Below are 19,011 nucleotides of genomic sequence, written 5' to 3'. Positions count from 1 at the left end.
AAGTCAATTTTTTTAGAGAAAAAGATCAAAGTGGCAACAGATGCGGTATGGTGCTTTGTATAAAGGCTGCCCAGAACATAAGACTCCATCAAAAAGGCTCGAGAAGAAACAAGACTGTGCACGAAATTCCAAAAACAACCTTCACCACTTGATTAGCAGCAGGGAAGCCCCTTGGTGAGAGGGCATGGAGTTGCCACTATTGAATGAAGGTGCTCAGAGCTGATTGGCGCTTATAAAGATGACTTCCCTCCCCCTTTCACTATGGTCCCTGCATCATTGGCTTCCAGGCCAAACTGAACCTTTAACTGACAGGTTGAGGGTCGAACTGAAGTAGGACAGAGAGATGGTGAAATTACAGGACGTAGGCAGGGAAAGAACTCTTCACGCCTTTTGGGTAGGAGTCAAAATTCAGCAAACAACACTGAAAACCATGTTTGTAGTCAATATTCACAGGTTGGTTTCTTTCTAATAAGGATTTCTTTGGCCTTTTGACCTATGCTTTTCCCTTAGCCTATAATCCTGTGCAGTGCCCCTCAGAAGCCACTCAGAATCCACTTACTAAAGGAAAGTTCCCAAGCTAAGAAAAAAATACACAAAACACTTTTACTGAATTCTTATATCCTTCGGACAATGTAATTTCAAAATCATGCACCAAAACCACGCACGCACGCACGCACGCACGCACGCACGCACTAGATCTGGATCTGGTTTATTCCCTTTGTCAGTTAAAGAAGGCGGGAGAAATCTCAAGAGTGACAGGTAGCAGTGAAGAAATCTCAAACACAGAAAACAGGAGCAGACAGAATTTACAGTTGAAGAAAGGGGATGAGGAAACATGCGTGCAGTGGACGCACAGAGGGGATAAAACCCTCTGCTAAACAGAGAGGACTCGGGAACCTCCCCTAATTTAGGGTTGGTTGGTTTGAAAAACAGCTAGGACAGTTGTTGATGTAACTTGTCAGACCTTGAATTTGTCGAGCCAGTCCATCAGCAGAGGGTGCTGCTGAGAGACAGCAGTTAGCAAGCCTTTGTTTTAAACTGTCTGGCTTTTGTGGAAGGTCAGGAAGGTAAGGAAGGAGCCATCTTGGAAGTTCACCACCTTTAGTACCTAGCCAAGGCCTTCCTGTCTGTCTTGTGAGTCTAACTCCTAGTCTCTCTCTCTCTCTCTCTCTCTCTCTCTCTCTCTCTCTCTCTCTCTCTCTCTCTCTCTCAGAATTTCTCTGCTTCTATCGGTATTAATAAACTCTGACTGTCTCATAGATACTTATCCTGGAATGTCTTTTTGCTGTGTAAATCAAGAATACTGGCTTCTCTGAGTAGAAATGTCAGAAAAAGACACCTTAGGCTGCTACAGAGGACAAGGTAGGGTTTCACACTGCTGCTGTTGTGACCGTTGTGTTTTATGACCGTTGTGGTGGTATAATGCAGTAGGCCCATGCTGGGGTGTCCCCCTGAGGAATCAATCAGCTCAGCGGTCTGGCAGGCCTAATATAAAAGGAAGTTTATTTGGGGAAGAGAGCCAGGGAGCAGAGTGGAGACCTGGGAAGGGGTAGCGAAGGGGGTGGGGGTGGGGCAGAGAGAGGAAGAGAGGAAGAAGCCAGCTGGGAACACATGGGGAAAGGAAGAAGGAGAGGGAGATGGAGGGCAGAGGAGGACAGAGACAAAGAGACAGACAAAAGGTGAGAGGGGGAGGCACGGGGTGGGGGAGGTGAGGAGGGGAAGAGAAGCGCAGAGCACAGAGTGGTCCTTTTAATATGGGCCAGGTTGGCTAGCACCTGGCAGGTGGCTATGCTAGCCATTGCTAGGTAGCTGTTGGTCAGAGTCTAAAGAAATCCAACATTCCTCCATTTTTGTTTAATTAAAAAACGAGGAACTGAAAAGGAGTGATGGTGGGGCAGGAATGAGGTTGTCCTGTTCTTTTAAGTACTTCCTGCTGACTTTGGGGTGAGGATTCTTCTGGGAACCTAAGAAAATTGAGATGGGATGTTGGTCAAGTCCTGGCAGCTCTGTTTCTTTTATTGCTATCCAGGGTCTGTGGGACCATTTGTGGTTAGGAAAGTGCAGGCCCAGAGAAGTGCCTGTGAGGGGAGAGTGGAGCCTCTGTAGGCTGTTTCTCTGGAGCTGTCCTGCGTAGAGATTTTGAGTAAGAGCCTGGACTTGGCAGGATACTGAAACACATACATGTTAGAGACAGAAAATAAAGTTAAGTGGGTTTGGGGAAAAAACCTTTTTCTTAAGTGTACATTTGAAACCTTTAGGCTCATGGTCTTGGTGGTTGAAGAGGAGAGTCCCAGAAACAAAGAACAGGAAGGAGTCCCTCCCCCTGGAACAGGCAACAGGTGGGAAACTTAGGCTACTGATTGACAGCTGTCCTTATCCAGATGGAGTCCACTTGACACACAGAGAGGTAGAGCTGAATGGGTTTCCTGGAGCTTCACACAATCTTTTTAAGTTTACAAAAGAGATAAATTTGTTAACAGTGTGGACATTCTTTAAGGTGAGCTCTGGGAAGACAAAAACCTTTTGTGGAGCAGAAGGGGAAGAAGGGCTTTTCCCCTCTATTTAGAATGTATATAAATTTAGCATAATGAGAAATATCTTTAAGTCTATATTGGAAGGACAGCCAAAGGAAATTTAAAATTGTGAGCTGGTGACTATGACAGCTGACTGTATAGATTTGGCATGAGAAGTATCTTTATGTCTATATTTAAAAGACAACTAAATTGGAAACTTTAAATCTTGATCTTGTGATTATGAAAATGGATTGCACAGTGGAATGTCTTTTTTAAATCAGAGTTAGGTTAATAATTTATCAGAACTCCACTGATTAATGTTAGAACTCTGAACTTTCAAAGTCCTAATATAACAGCAGTAGAAGGAAAGGAAGAAATGTGAAGCATTTTGTATGTTAAATCATTTTTCTGTTCTCACCCAAGTTTTTTTTATGTCCTCTAACCTTTATGTCTTGCAATTACCAACCTCAAAAATGCCTTCCTAGACCTTTAAATATTTTCTTAGATCCTCCTACCTTAAGCTTTCATGTCCTCAGAACTTACATAAGTTTTACATCTTTTTCTATCCAATTATTTACCATGAGACCCAGGTGGCTGGTCACTGGGGAACAGCCACTACATACTATTTCTCTGGATGACGGAGTAGCAAAATGTTATAAATGTTACGAAACTTGTGCATCTTTTATCACGAAGCCTGGGCAAGGGAAACCTGTTTGTCTTTTTAATAAGACGTCTGGTAGTTAATGAGCTGGTGGACTAATGAGCTAACCCAGAAGTGGATTCCTTTGGAGTAAGGAGCTAGTCGCCTGTTCTCTAGCTGTCAAGCTAGAGTTGGCTTAGCTGTCAACCAGAGACCTGAGAAGGAGAAAAGATAACCTAGATGTCATTAAGTGAAATGAGAGAGTTTAGTCTATAGTCCACTGTCTAAACAGCTCTTCCAGGTTCCTGTGGTCTCTGTCGCAATGCAGGCAGAGGCAGTCTGGCCCTCAGGCCCAGAAGATGAGGGCCTTATTTCCCATGAAGGAGAAACATGGGGGAAATGATCTCACCTTGTTTCAGATAACATAAGACATTCAACTTTTCAGGTGTCCTTTGTTTATCCACAGTTCAAGCTGGGTACTGGCAGCAGGCAAGGTACTGGGGCAGATTTTCCCAGTGGTTGGTGTACCACAATCCAAGTAAAGTCCTTTGTCGCTATACACATATCTTCCTGGAGACCTTGGAGTGGGGGAGGGGGGAGTCACTGTTAGTATTTGGGGATCTCTATCTTAGTAAGTTAAACATTTAATGCCATATTCATTGGATCTCTGATAGGATTGAGAGCTAGTATCTATTAAGGATATATGAGTTAGACAATCTGTGTCTGTATCTAATTATCTGCCCTGGCTGTAACTAGCATGCATAAAGCAGGAAGATAAAGCTTACTATTATAATTAACTACATAGGTTCTAAGCATGGCTTTAAATATTTCTGAACATATTAAAGGACATCGCCATTCATAAGATTACTGGCTATCAGTTTGCATCTTTAATTATAATAGCTTTTATGAGACTAGAACTGTTATAGTGGCTTTTGAGAGTAAAGTCTGTTAGGGCTGATCCTTAAAAATCATGATTTTGAACTGAAACTCTTTTAGTATTACAGCAAAAGGTTTAAAATCTATAAGCATAGTTCATAAAAAAGACATTGGGAACCTTTGAATTTTATGTGGTGTATCATTATAAAAATCTATAGTTTATAAAAATATAAGGCTATATTATAACTTGATAATATTAGCAGAAACAAGACTAAACATATCTCTCAGGTAGTGATCTTTGAACTTTTTAAGGTTGTAAACCTCTAAAATGATATCAAAAAAACCCCATCATTCAAAAATGAAAACATAGAATATTTTGCCAATTTACTAAGACAGGATAGAAACCATATTATCATTTTATCTCAATTGAAAATTATCTTTAGAGCTCTGCTTTTTTGGTGTGCTCAAGTCACATGTTATTGCCCTGTTGCTGAAGGGACTGAGGTAGCAGAATAAACTCCATTTTGTTTTTAAGATTCCATTCTAAGTTAACTTGACCTTAGAGAGGCATGGCCCCCACCCTTGAGGTCTGAGAAAAATCACAAAATGTTCCTAGCAGTTTCAAAATAGACACAGAAGCTGCAGCTAGCTGATAACAACAGAATGGCCTAAGAAAACCCTTCTTGTGGTTTAACCAGGTGCTGTAAACCTATTAACTTAGAGGTCAACATTCCTCTCAGGTAATGCTGAGGCTTGGAAACTCCCCCCTCCCCCAGCCCCCACTTGCCTTTTTTTCCTTTATAAATATCCTTCTCCTAGACTTTGGGGCACTCTCCTATCCTGTTCCATCAGGAAGGTTTGTGGACCGCTTGAGCTTGAATAAAGACTCTCAGGTGCTTGCATCAAAGCTGTAGTTCCTGATGGTCTCTTTTGGGTTTTCTTCCAGATCTGGGCACAACAGTTGCAAGCACCAAGCAAGATGGTGGTAAAGCCAGGACTTTCCATAACAAAGATGGCTGCCTGTCACATGACTACACTTAACCAAGATGGCAACTACAGTTCTACCTTTTCCAGCCCTTAGCAAAGATGGCGATGAGCCATGTGTTGGTTATATCCCAGGATGTAATGTCATGTGATTAAAAATTACCTGAGCATAGACTTTTAATTACTATTTTCAGCCATGAACTTTAAAAACATGCCTGAGTCTGAAAAGGATGAGCAATAAAACATTTTAGACCCAGCCATAAGGAAAATCATCAGAAAATAGCAGTAGAGTATAGTCTGAAATAACTTTAAACTTATATATATATATTTAAATAAGAAAACCAAGGGATAGATTGAGCCTGTGGCTAATGAAAGGAGAAAAAAACAACATCCTTCGCACAAGCATGCAGTAGCTATGTATCAGCAAAGAGACAAATGGTTAGATGCACATTTTGCCTGGTGGGCATGGTAGGTCTGGGACATACAGGAGGGCATTTGCGCACAAGGTGTTGCTAGGTAGCTGTTGGGTAGAGCCTAGAGGAATTGCTAACAATGACGACTGGACCCTGCCAGAGAGTGCCTCTATAGACTATGAAGCCCTTTTGTGCCAGCCCCTTTTGGACTTTGCTGATACTGGCTCTGACTCTCTGCTTCCCTAACTATACACTGTGCTCAGTGAGGGCTGAAGCAAATCCCACTGTCTTTACTTCACTCCAGGATGTGAGACTTAAAGGACACTCAGTAGATGCCTGCCTAAAGACATCTGAGTGAACTATGAATCTCTCTGGAGGTATGGAAAAAAGATCTTCCTATTCCAAATGCAATATTCATTCAGTTACCAACTCCAAAAGATTTTACTGAGTGTCTACAGAAATAGAAGCTCTGACTTCTTTTCTATCCACAAGCTTCCATGGAAGTGCCATGTCAGAGTTGTGATCTCACATGTTGGTTGTGGCTTCCACATTGAGGCTAGAAAATAAGTAATGAGTCAAGTCTAGCCACACCCCCTTTTTTGCAACACAGTCTTATCGGGACACAGTCATACTCACTTATTTATACATTGTCTACAACTGTGTCCATGTTAAAATGACCTGAAATTTAATATCTGGCCACACATAGTAAAGTGGGAGATCCTGACAGAGGGATGTCTACATAACATCTGATACTCACCTGGCAATAGCTACAGTATCAAGCAGGCAGACCACAGATTGATCCCTCAGCTAACACTCACAGCCAAAGGGATGGATATTAAGTTAACAGACAAAAATATAAATACTTGTCCACTGAAAGCTTCAAACATATTAGTGACAAAAAACTTCCTATTTTCATTGCAACTGGGTTGTTTGTTTTGTTTTGTTTTTTGTTTTGATCTCTCTGGGGTTTTTGTTTTTTGTTTGTTTTGTTTTTGTCTACATTAAAACCTACATGCAGAACAGAGGCAACCAGAGGGGTCATTGCAGACAACGCAGAAATATTATGTTTAGGCATATGTATAACTCGTGTGTCATTGACTCTGAGGATTTCGCCTATTTAGTATGTTTAAGGGAAAAGCTGGGAGCTCACTGTGGCTAGAGAGTCACACACACACACACACACACACACACACACACACACACACACAAGTAAATATTTAAAGATAGACAATGAATGGAATTCCCTAAGAATATTCTCATGTTTTAGTAATTACATAAGGAGTTCCCAAGAAGGACCTTTGAAAGATAGCTCTTGGTTGGAAGTAGAAACTCCAGTGTGTCTGTTAGAAGCCTGACTCCAGCTTTATAGTAACTTCAATGTGTATGTGATGCAAAACTCAGAGAAGAGGGAGTCCCTGGTACCAACGTGAGAATTCCCTGAATCAGAGCAAAGGCATTTTGTTTCAGAAAGCTCCAATCAAGGTGATCTTGCACTGCATTTTCTCCACATGAGCAGTCTGTCAGGACACCTCAGTGACTACCTTTCTATTCTGTCCAAGGTCCTGCCTGCATTGTGGACTGTCTAGTCCCCACCCCTATGAGCAGTTGGTACAGGCTCCATAACAAGGTGAGCTTCCCTAGACCTCCATCTGACTGCGAAATAGCAAAGAAACTTCTGCCAAGCAGTGTCCTATTGCTGCAGCAGGAGCTACGGATAAATGCTGGCATCTACACCTGTGACTGCCTCTGAGGAAGTAACCAGAATAATCCAGATTCTGCATATGGGAGAAGTGACTCTCAGCAATGTGACCTAAAGATAATAAAAACACAAGAATTGCAATGACTGCACAATAGTGTGGGGATTGGCCCACAGGATGTACAATGCTGTGTGGACATTTTGGACATTTTAAATAGAAAGCTTTTACATTTAAAAAAAATGCTTCCAATGCTACAAAGTAAACGCCTCACTGTGGCTGCGTATAAAATGTCTGTGGATAGGAAACCATGGGCAGATGATGGGCAAAGGTTAAAATGATCACTTGAAAGCATTGGAAATAGCATTTTTCCCCTTCAAGATAGTTGCTATGACAACTTTCCATTTTTAAAAAGTGTTTAAAATAATTGAGTAAGCCCAAAGCACCATAGAACTCCCCTAAGCTGGATGAGGTGGCACTCTCTCATACACACCACTTACAAAATGTTTTCTTCTCCCGTTGCTTAGTCATGGGTTATAGATTGCCCACTGACATGCATCTTTTCTCTTGAGGCAGGAGACCACCACTGCGGACTGATAAGTCTTTCTATGTGACTCACAGGCATCAAAACCTCAGCCCTACACAGCCAGCACTATAAACAAAGATTCCACCCAGGGAGCAATGCTGATTGATTTCCTGTCTAGAGAAATTGACTTTGAGTGGAAGAAAACGTTTGACTTCTAGCCCTAGTATCTGTAAGAAGCATCTGGTCTATACTTCAGAATTAGTCCCTAGACCAGGATAAGCTTAAAAACAAACTCATTTCTCCCGCCTCATCGAAATCCATTTGCTAGTTTATTCACTCACCAAACCTTTATGGAATATCTTCTATTAATCCAGCAACTTCTCTGCACAAAATACTAAAAGGTATAAAAGACAATCTATTTGTGGGGCTCAAAAACCTAATCAAGAAGGATAGACGAATCTTGAACTCGCTCTGCACAAAGCTCTTGTTTTCACCATCTGTGCCACAGACAAAGGAAGTCCTACCTCACAGCAGAGGGAAGATTTGGTGAGACAACCTATGCAAAGAAAATTGAAATTACTCAAAAAAAAAAAAAACAAAAACAAAAACAAAAAAACCCTGCTCTTTTATTCCCTGTGGACATTGTATGCTGGCTGCTATGGGCATCCCAACAGGAGCAAGGATGAAATTCCCTGGATTTTGCATGTAAAAGGCAGGGTAGGCTCTTAAGAAGCAGGAACCTGGAAGGGATGGATTACTCCAGGGAAGGGAGAAGAGAATAGAATCCTTCCAGGGGAAAGAACTCAGTGTATGGCATACAAGGTGGGAATCACACACACACACACACACACACACACACACATACACACATACACACACATACACACACACATACACACACACATATATATACACACACATACACACACATACACATATATACATACTCACATACACACATATACACACATACACATACACACACACATATATATACACACATACACACACACATACACACACATACACATGTATACATACTCACATCCACACACATATACACACATACACATACACACACATATATATACACACATACACACACATACACACACATACACATGTATACATACTCACATCCACACACATACAGACACATACACATACACACACACATATATATATACACACATACATACAGACACATACACATACACACACACATATATACATACACATACACACATACATATATACATACACACACATACACACATACATACACACACATACACACATACACACATGCACACACACATATATATACACACATACACACACATACACACACATATATACACACATACATACACACACATATATACACACACACATCCACACACATATACACACTACACATACACACACATATGTACACACATACACACACATACACACATACATACACACATACACATATACACACATGCACACACATACATATATATACACACATACATACACACACATACACATATACACACACGCACACACATACATATATATACACACATACACACACATACACACACATACACACATACATACACACACATACACATATACACACATGCACACACATACATATATATACACACATACACACATACACACACACATATATACACACATACATACACACACATACACATATACACACATGCACACACATACATATATATACACACATACACACACATACACACACACACATATATACACACATACATACACACACATACACACACATATACACAGATACACATACACACAAACATATATACACACATACACACACACACACACACACACCTTTCTGTGTACATACCACCATGCTTTAGTAGCTTGGAGTTCAAGGTTATGTTGCATTACTTACAACATCCTCATGAAAACGAAGGAAGACCCATCCAATGAGAGTCAACAAATTCTAAGATTGCTGCAATGGGGAAGCTACCACTGTTACTGGTTTTCAGCAGACGCAGGCAGAAGGGTAGAAAAGCCCCATGGCAGAACACAGGAGGCACTGCCTGGGTATATTGGTCCAAATGAAGCTGCAGTTGAAAAGCTAGAGGTGGAGCACCCATTCCTGTAGTTGGTTGGTGTGTACTTTGGGCTTTCTCTGGTTGCCCTAAGTTGGAAGCAGCAGCATTGAGAAAGGTGTCCATTACTTATCAAGTCTAAGCCATTCAAGCCAATTCTTTTTGGGCAGCTGCCTACAAGTCTGGCATGGCTGACTGGCTTCCTAAGATGGCCATTACAGATGATTAGCTGGTTCCCCAGGGCTGGGCACTGCTGATTGAGACAGAGTTCTCATTTTCTACATGATCTGGCCATTGTTTTCTATCTCTCTGTTCAAAGTAAACACCTTGGGTTGCCATCTCATTTATAGTGAAATGTCTTTCCTTTCTCCCTATGCTTAACATGTCTGAAAAATGTGTGGACTGTGAAGAAAGTCACAGCATGAATGCATCTCTCTAGATGAGGGATGACACCCCTCAGTATCCTTTCTTACTCTAGAGCACACTCCTTTCCTCGGCACCCCATCGTCATGACATCCTGGAAGCCTAGGGAGTTATGAACCCTTCCCTCTGGCACTCACGGTGCTGGGTTGGGCACTGGCCCATACTTGGTCTGAAGATTCATCCTGGCTTCTCCTGCCTGAAACCAGACTCCAACTCTTTCTTAGAACTTGACGCTGCATTATAACCCACAGCATCTTTGGCTGTGAATTTACAAAGACAGCTCTTTTTCTCCCAGATGGATGTGTCATGTATGTCACTCTTCGGAGAGAAAGAGCGAAATTGCTGCCCAAAGTGTTTCTATGAAATGTCTGTATAATAATAGAGGCTGGACCAAACCCGTTGCTTCCTGATGAGCTGACATTGTGCAGAGCCTAGCAAAAAGGAAGTCAATACTCCTCTTAGACAGCTTGTCTGAGAAATCAGATGTCTTGATCACACTTCTGGCAAATCCAGGGCTGCAATCAATTCTTGGATGGGTCCTCTGACCGGCGCTCATGCTGGCACTATTCTATGCTGTTGATTAAAGAAGGATCCATATGCTTTAGACACCAGATGTGTGAGGAGCACACAGTTAGCCAAGAAAAGTGGAGAAGCCTGACTGAAGTTTTCTCCAGATGGACCACAGGGGTGTCTGAAGTAAGTAAACTATTTTTAGTAGGTTAGGTCACCAAGGTCGAAAGAAAAAGAAAGGGCATTCAGAAATCATGTTTAATCTGCTTGGATGCCCATGAGTTTATTTCTTAAACTTATTATTTCTTATTATTTCTTATTATTCTTATCTATATCTTAAACTTCTTATTTCTTAAGAAATTTAGTGTATACCAAATGCCTGTTATAATACATGATGCTTACTGAAGAAACACTTTAAAAAGAAGAATAAAAAAAGTTAGGTCACCCCTCTTTGCTTTTTGTAGCATCACTCCAAGTCAGGGCAGGACCATTGACTAATGAAAAAGATACTGTGGGTTCAAAGGAGATGTATCATCGTATTGGTCAAAGAACCGTGACATGTAAAACTCTATGCTAAATTCTGTGTGAGAAGTAATCAAGGCTACGTCTGCTTGATGCTGTTTTCAACCAGAGCCATTCCACACCACCCCCCAAGGAATATGAGATGAGATCTGGACACAATTCCCCAGTGTCCAGAATTTAGAAGAGATGCTACTGTGACCTAGGGAGAAGCCAGGGATGATGTCCACCATTGTAAAATGCACAGGACAGCCTCATCATCAAAGAACTATATAGCTGGAAATGTCAATTTTCCAGGGAAGCTAAGAAGCCCTGTCCTCACATGAGTCATCTACTCCCCTCTCTCAGGAAGTGGGAGTAGAGAAACAGCTTGAGACTGAGAGTTCTGAAGAGAAATATATTATAAGTTACCATTTTTCTCCATCCTCCTCCTCACTATCAACTTGCCATCAAAGACCTGCTCACCTTTCGAAGTACCTCTGTGTCCAGCAGTAAACTCTTTGCCAGTTGCTCCATGGGTAATCCATGGTTCTTGACCATCATATGTTAACCCCTGGTTAGCTATTTTTAATGCCATGACAAAATACATAATAAAAAAGCAACTTAAGTAAAGAAGGATTTATTATGTTTGAGGGGATATCATGGTAGGGAAGACATGACAGAAGAAACATGAGGCGACTGGTCGCGCTGTATTCTGCAGACAGGAAGCAAAGGGAGATGAATGGCGGTACTCAGGTGACATCTTCCATTTTCCTTTCGTGTTTAGCCTGGAAGCTGGGCTCTGGATTGGTGCAGTCCACATTCAAGTTGGGTTTTCCCACTTCTGTTAAACCTCTCTGGAAACCACCTCTAGAAGTGTGTCTCCTAGGTGGTTCCAAATCCAGTCAGGTTGACAGTGAAGGTTAACCATCTCGAGCCCAACTGCCCCCTTTTCTCTGGCAAACTACTTGTTAAGACCCCACTCAGATGTTCACTCTGTCTTCCTATCCCTGCCCCTCTCAGCAGAGAAAAATCCTCCCTCCCTCTACCTCCAGCACAACATTCATCTCACTGGTGTGATGGTTCTTTTGTGTTTTAGAAAAGCTAAGCTTCCCAGGCATGAAGTCTTTCCCATGCCTGTGCCCCTCAGTTCTGACAGTATGTCTATCACTCAGTAGGTGAACAACTATTTTATATCGAATTCCTGATATAAAATATATCCCGAATTCTGGTGCTTCTCCCACAGAGAATTCAGATTTCATAAACAGAGACAGCTTTTGTTGTGACTCAGAGAGAACATGTGTTGTCTAGGTTATATGGAAATCACTCAGCACAATGGCTGACACATAAATTTTTAGTAAATGAGGATCATTTTCGTTGAATTTTCCTTCAAAGCACCTCAGCAAAATGCAGGTCACAGCTACCAGGAATATGCAGGTAGGAAGCTGTCATCCACCCTGCTGTCATGAAGACTTATGATTATCATTGAGCGAAGCACAATTCTGCCTGGTACTTATCATTGCCTAGTACCTGTACTCTGGGGCTGGACATGTCATATGAGGTAGACCAGATGGCAAAACTGATTTACCCTTCACTCTATCCCATGGAGTCATAGCTGGGAAGTGGCTACCTGGACTGGGACTGGCTCCTTGGATCTCCCATGAGAATAGGACTTGCTCTCAGTCCCCAACAGTAGCAAAGCAGATGTATGCTGCTGAGCCAAAGCTCTTAAGAGGCAAATACGTCTCCTCCATGCTCTCTCCTCATCCACTGCCTATGAACAGATCCTAGGAGGCCCAGGGTCCTAGATTCACTGAGGAGAGCCACTTCCAGAAATCTTGAATCATTGCACCAATTCAAACCACATTATTATAGCTGATGTGTTTGGGTCACATCATTACAGTTTATCCTAGTTTAATGCACACACTATGGGTTTGCAATGAAAATAAATGGAGCTGTGTTCAAAGTAAAAATTGAAACATGACGTTTAGTCTTTCTTCCTTCTAGAATAACATCGATATGATGCTAAGGAACAACAACCTGGGCAGAAGAGATTCACAAGAGTATGGAGATACTAACAAGTTTCTGGGAGGTAGGAAGCAATATAGAAGACAATTGGCTGAGCTGGGATAGACAGTGCAGAATCCTACTCCAGACTAGCTTCACATGGAAAAAGCTAGGTGTCTGCCTAGAGGAATTGTGCAGCCATGCAGCTAGGGAAACTCCAGTGGAGGGCAGGAGTGGGAAGTAAAGTAGAACTTGCAGGTTCAAGAGAAAAATATTTTCTAGTGACTCCCAGTCAGTGCTCAGAACAAAACAGGCAGGCATCTGGCTCCCTCGTTACTGCAAATGGAAAGAGAATGTTTCTCTAAATGACCAGACAATCTGTCCAGAATAAAGCAGGCTAATTAGAGATGATGTCAGTGTCTCTGATAAACCTCCTTGTGTTATGATATCTGGAGGGCTGCCAGCATCGAGAATGGCACCATCCCACTCATCAAAAGTAAGATTTGTGGAAGAGCAGCTTGGCTCCTATCAACAGAGATCCTCACCTCCCATTGGTTGATGTATGTAGGAAGATCAAGTAGCCAAGCATCTTCTCAACTTTAAAAACAAAATAGGAAGCATCAGAGAAGATTCAGATAGAGAGACTCCTGAAGAAACAGGGAAATATAAAGAATTGACAAGACCATCTCTGCCAAAACCCTAGAAAAAGTATAGAAGACACAGCATCTATGAATCACCAGGCACAAGAAAGGGTCAGGCAGAGCAGGCGTGGACTATGGGGAACTAAAAAGGTGGTTACTGGTGGTTGCATGCAGATTGCAAGTAAGTTTTTCAGATACTCCTATTTGATTTGGAGATATGGTAGTTAATATAGATTGTAAACGTAACAGGGTCTGGAATCACATAAGAGACAGGTCAAATGTTGTCCGTAAGTCCTGAGAATGACTTTGTTCTCCTAGCACCTCGACTGATGCGCTCGAGAAATTCAAATTGCTTTGGGTTGGCAGAACATTAGATCAAATGATGGGCTCATAGAGAACCCCTTGCCTCCTCTCTGCTTACCTAGGTTCCCTGTGGTTTTCTTGCTTTGTCTCTCAGGAGGGAAAAAAAAAGAATAACCTAAAGAATGCAGGACACTAATGCTGTTGAAAACTAACTAAGTCTCCTGGAGGTCGAGTCAGACTCAGATTCCAAAGTCCGACTTTACCAAAGACTTTGTAACGAGAGGACAGAAAGAACTTCCATATATTTGTATATGTGCTACCTAGAAAATATGCTGGTGAGGATTTTTAAATAGTCTATGATATCTAATCTTCACAATAACATCTTATAATCCTCTAATTTTCAAATGAGGAAATTAAATTCAGACATATTGGTGACCCAGGGAAGACCACACATCTGGTCAGAATTTGAAAGCAGGTCTAACCATGAAACGTAATTGTCGGAGACTTCTGAGAACAAAGATAAACAAATATTAAGAACCCACTGCCATCCTGAGGATTCAGTGATTGGAGAATGTATAGATGGATGTAAAGGAGTTGTTTGAATTCTAACAGATACTGGTAACCAATTCAAATCATTAGTATAATCTCAAAGTTTACAAGACAAAGGGCAGTTGGAATTTAAAGTTTCTGAATAATGTGGGCTGTGTCCAGTACTGAAACTCAGGGGGTCTGAGTGAATCAAAATAGATGCCTTCTAACTAATTAAAACCAAATGCAAGTCTTTGACAAACATGATTAGTGCAAGTTACACTCGATAGACCGACAGATCATCTGAGATTGTGTGAGGGCAAACATCTGGACATGCAGATGGGTGAGAGGCTGAGCTGAATCGCCCATGTTTGGACAGCTGGATCATATCATATTTAGGGCAATATCTTCTCACCCCTACACCCTTGCTTCCCACCAAACAAAATAAGTTACTTCTCCGAAGTAGCTCCAGGTCACGTACCTGACCTCTGCTGGTATACAGAGTTGGGGCCAGTGGCTGCCACTTCATCAAACTGTTAACCTGCAGTCTGGGGACTACTGGGGTTCTGCAGGAAGCTGGAAGTCTTCCAATCACAATTTCAGCATTCATGAGGCTTTGGCAGGGACTGTCTCTCTTGGCCTATGAAAGGGCAAATGCATGTCATCTTGCTGCTGTTCTAATTTTTCTTGCTCTTGGCTCATAGGTGAGATGACCTGAGGAAATATCTGTTTTATTGACAGGATCTTACCGTGTTGCAGCATGTCAGGGTCTGAGTACTAGAAAGGTGCTTAACACCACACCCAAATGTGGTGTTTTGTATTTACAATTGAAGGTCTCTGTTTAAAGTGACATTCTAGAATGCTTTTGTTTTCCTTATGCCTTACTCGATTCCTATTTGTTTAGTTTGTTGCAAGGTAGGAAAGTAGGAAAGAGATACATGGTAATCGGATGAATATTCATTTATGGCATCGTTCACTGTATATTTCATATACATGCTGCACGACTGTGGGGTTGTTCGTTAACATTTTCATTATAGTGTTCATCATTATAATGAGTAAATAGACATGGATAAAATATCTCATAAGAGGTGATTAAATAAATCATGGGATATCCATAACTACATACTATCAAAACCTGAACTGATAGAGAAACTATGGAGAACTAAATGGGGAAAAGGAATGTTCTAGAGAGAAAATGGAAAGGGGGAATGTTGTAATGTGATTTTCGTGAGTCCCTCAAAGCTTGATGCATTGCAATTTCTCCATTATGGATATTGCCTAATAATTATGAGGGTGGTGACTTACTCCACTTACCTGTTTGCCAAATGTCCTTTGGGAAGAGACTAGGGCATCAGCAATACTGGTGACTTTATAAGAAGGGGAGGAGAGACCAGAAGAGACAGACAGGAATAGACACACCCTCCTTTGTGTTTGGCATGCTCTGCCCTGGACCCTGCCAGTAAGAAGATAATCCTCAAATTTGGGCCCTTGAAATTCTAGAACTATGAGCTAAGTGGATATATTTCTTTATAAGGTTTTTACAGTTGTTTGAATAGAAATGCCCCCTATAGGTTCCTAGTTTCCATGTTTGGTCACCAGAGAGTGGCACCATTAGGAGACAGGACCTTGCTGGAGGAAGTGTGTCACTTGGAGTGGGTTTTGAGTTTCAAAAGCTCAAGTCAGGCCCAGTGTCTTCTCTTCCTGTTTTATGTAGATCTGGATGTAGAACTCTCAGCTACTCCCCAGGAGTAGCTGCCTGTGTGCCATCAATGCCCCCCACCATGACGAAAATGAACTAAACCTCTGGAACTGTAAGCCAGCCCCAAGTAATTAAATGTTTTCCTTTATAAGAGTTGCTGTGGTCATGGTGTCTCTTCACAGGGTTAGTAGAACCCTGCCTAAGACAGTTCTCAGTCCCAGAGCTTTCACAATGATACTGAGCAATGGGATAATAACAGGAGCCATAAAGGAGAGATGAAAAAATCATGAAATGGCAGACAGAAAAATTTAGATGTGACCAGGTGTTTCGGTGGGAAGCACCGTTAAGTCCTCAGTAAGAAGCTGATAGAAGTAAAGTCTTATGTGTGTGTACATACTTCATATGCATGTACTGTATATGAATATACAGAAACTTTAGCCGTGTTAGCTCTACCCGCAAGTTTTAGCATATTTGTGTGTTTTCCGTACCCTTGTCTCTTCAGCTTTTGCTTTTCAACTCAAAGAATTTTGTTATTAAAGAGAGACATTTTTAGAGGGTTATTTATTATTAAAAATAAAAGTGGTATGTTATTTGGCATAAGCTAAAAAAAGTTAAAACCCTTGACAATAAAACTTTATTATTAGATTCATACTGTCAAAAGTCTGGACCTGAAATCTGTTCTAAAAATGTTATTTAGCCAACAGCTAAATTGTGCTGACAAGAAACATTCTGATAATTTCTAGAATCAAAGGGACTAGAAGCAAATTGAAAAAGGAACAGTGGTGTTCTCCAGATGTCATGAGATGTCACTTACAGAAATATTTGTGTGTCCCTTAAAATCACATAAGTCAGAACCTCGATTTGGTAAACACTGTTCTAGGAAAGAGCCTTCTTTCTGTCCAGAACACTGGAAATTTCTGCACTCCCCTCTTGGATAGGGGGATCCAGTGGCTACAGAGACAGAAGGAAAAGCAGAGGCATGTAATAGGGTCTGCCCAAGAATAAAGCCACTGTGGTTGAGGCTGGGTGATCAGTAAACACACAACACAGAAAACAAACCATTGGCGAGAGCAAAACCGTAAATAATCGCATATGTACGTCAATGCCCTGAGAGGGTAAAAGAAATCTGATGCCCACAGGAACAAACAAATGCACACGCAGGACCACCTGGGGAGCAATGCTGGGTAAGGTGAGGTCAGCTATGAAATGTAAGTGCACCGTATTTCTTTTCTATCTGAGAAAGGCAAACCAAAATCTAGACATGGATCTCTCAATTTATGTGGTTGATTTCTTGGTCTTTGGGGATACATTTCCCCTTAGCAGTTGGTGGAAGAATGGACCGATATCTTCTTGTCCTCTCTACTATCCTACACATATTTGCAAAAATTGCTTTACTTTCACAGCAACCCTGAATTTATTAATGGTACCTCACTTGTACAGAGGCACCTAGAAGCAATGGTAGTGACAGGCCACTCAGCCAGAACATGACAACCACACCTTGCCACTGGTCCTCTGGCTCTTAAATCAAGCAACATGATCTTTGGTGATCTTAAAACACAAAAGGAATCATTTAAAAAAACTTTCCTGTTTGTATCACTATTGGGTGGTACAAAAGCATCTCTCAGCAAGTTTCTGGTTATGAAATACTTAATTATTATGCTTCTTGGACTCCAGACAGCCCATGGACCTCTAAATTAGATCCAAGTCATCTTCAGAAATCCTACTTAATTCCTAAGACAGGAATTTTCACATTCCATGGCTACTTCTCTTTTAAAGGAGCTACAATTTGGGAGTTGGGCTATGTCTTCTGGGTTGATGGGTAGATATTAGCATCCTTAAATAGCATTTCTCTAGTGCCCACACAAGTCTGAAAAATGCAAGGGTTGTTTGGTATCCTGCAAATTAATGAGTGTCTTGAATACTAATAAGTATGTTAAGAGCCCCTCCAAGAGAAGATGCAGGATGAGTATTTGCTGTTGGTGTATGGGAAGGTCATGAGGTCTTTGTTTGTTATCAGAGGGCTGCGGCTGTAAGGTCTTCTTGTTTCTAAAGAGGCCACAGAGCTGGAGGATTTAGTTACTGACTTTAGTGTCAGCTCAGGAGCCCATGCTTTGGGACTAGTTGTGTTCTCAGAGTACAAAGTGTGGGTGGACAGAGAGAGAGCTAAGCAGAGGCATTGCTCATGGTGTGTGGGGACCAGGAAAGACCCGGTCTTGATTTCTTGCTAGGCTTTGGCTTATGTCCTGCATATTACCCCTGTAGAATGAGAAAAATTGTGTAGGGTCTTCAGGAATGAACCATCAGGTCAGGGGTGGTGCTCATGTGTATAATCCCAGCCCTTGGGCTACAAAGGCAGGAAGATCACTGCCAGGTGTCATAGTTCCACGACAGCCTGGGTTACCCTGTCTTAACTCTAATGACATAAATTAACTACTTTTTAAATAAAAATAAACGAACATGCATCTGTGATTTGGTCCTCTGGAGCTTGAGCATTGATGTAGGAAAGACTATGAAGTCCAGTCAAAGCCAGAATGCTAAGCTCTTGTGGCTTACTGGATTTGCAGGAAGCTGTAGAAACGTTTCCACACCACTAATCATACATGGCCTCTGCCTGTCCACTGAAGGGTTCTTAAAGCAGGAAGAAACAAGGTGGGGCC

At 41.6% G+C, this 19,011-nt stretch overlaps 1 long non-coding RNA gene across 2 annotated transcripts; it reads left to right on the top strand.

The window, feature by feature from the left end:
* Nucleotides 1–698: 698 nt before the first annotated feature.
* LOC108352851 (uncharacterized) lies at nt 699–5,279 on the top strand. 2 transcript variants are annotated; one of them, XR_001841246.3, is made up of 4 exons: nt 699–1,067; nt 1,261–1,362; nt 2,259–2,339; nt 4,976–5,279. It is a non-coding gene; the product is annotated as an uncharacterized LOC108352851 (long non-coding RNA). The 2 variants fall into 2 exon arrangements; XR_005493041.2 differs by having other exon boundaries at nt 699–1,134.
* Nucleotides 5,280–19,011: the final 13,732 nt, after the last annotated feature.

Source organism: Rattus norvegicus, chromosome 14 (assembly GCF_036323735.1).
Source record: "Rattus norvegicus strain BN/NHsdMcwi chromosome 14, GRCr8, whole genome shotgun sequence".
NCBI lineage: Eukaryota > Metazoa > Chordata > Mammalia > Rodentia > Muridae > Rattus > Rattus norvegicus.
Note: the sequence above shows the minus strand (reverse complement) of the source record. Positions and strands in the feature narration are given on the sequence as shown.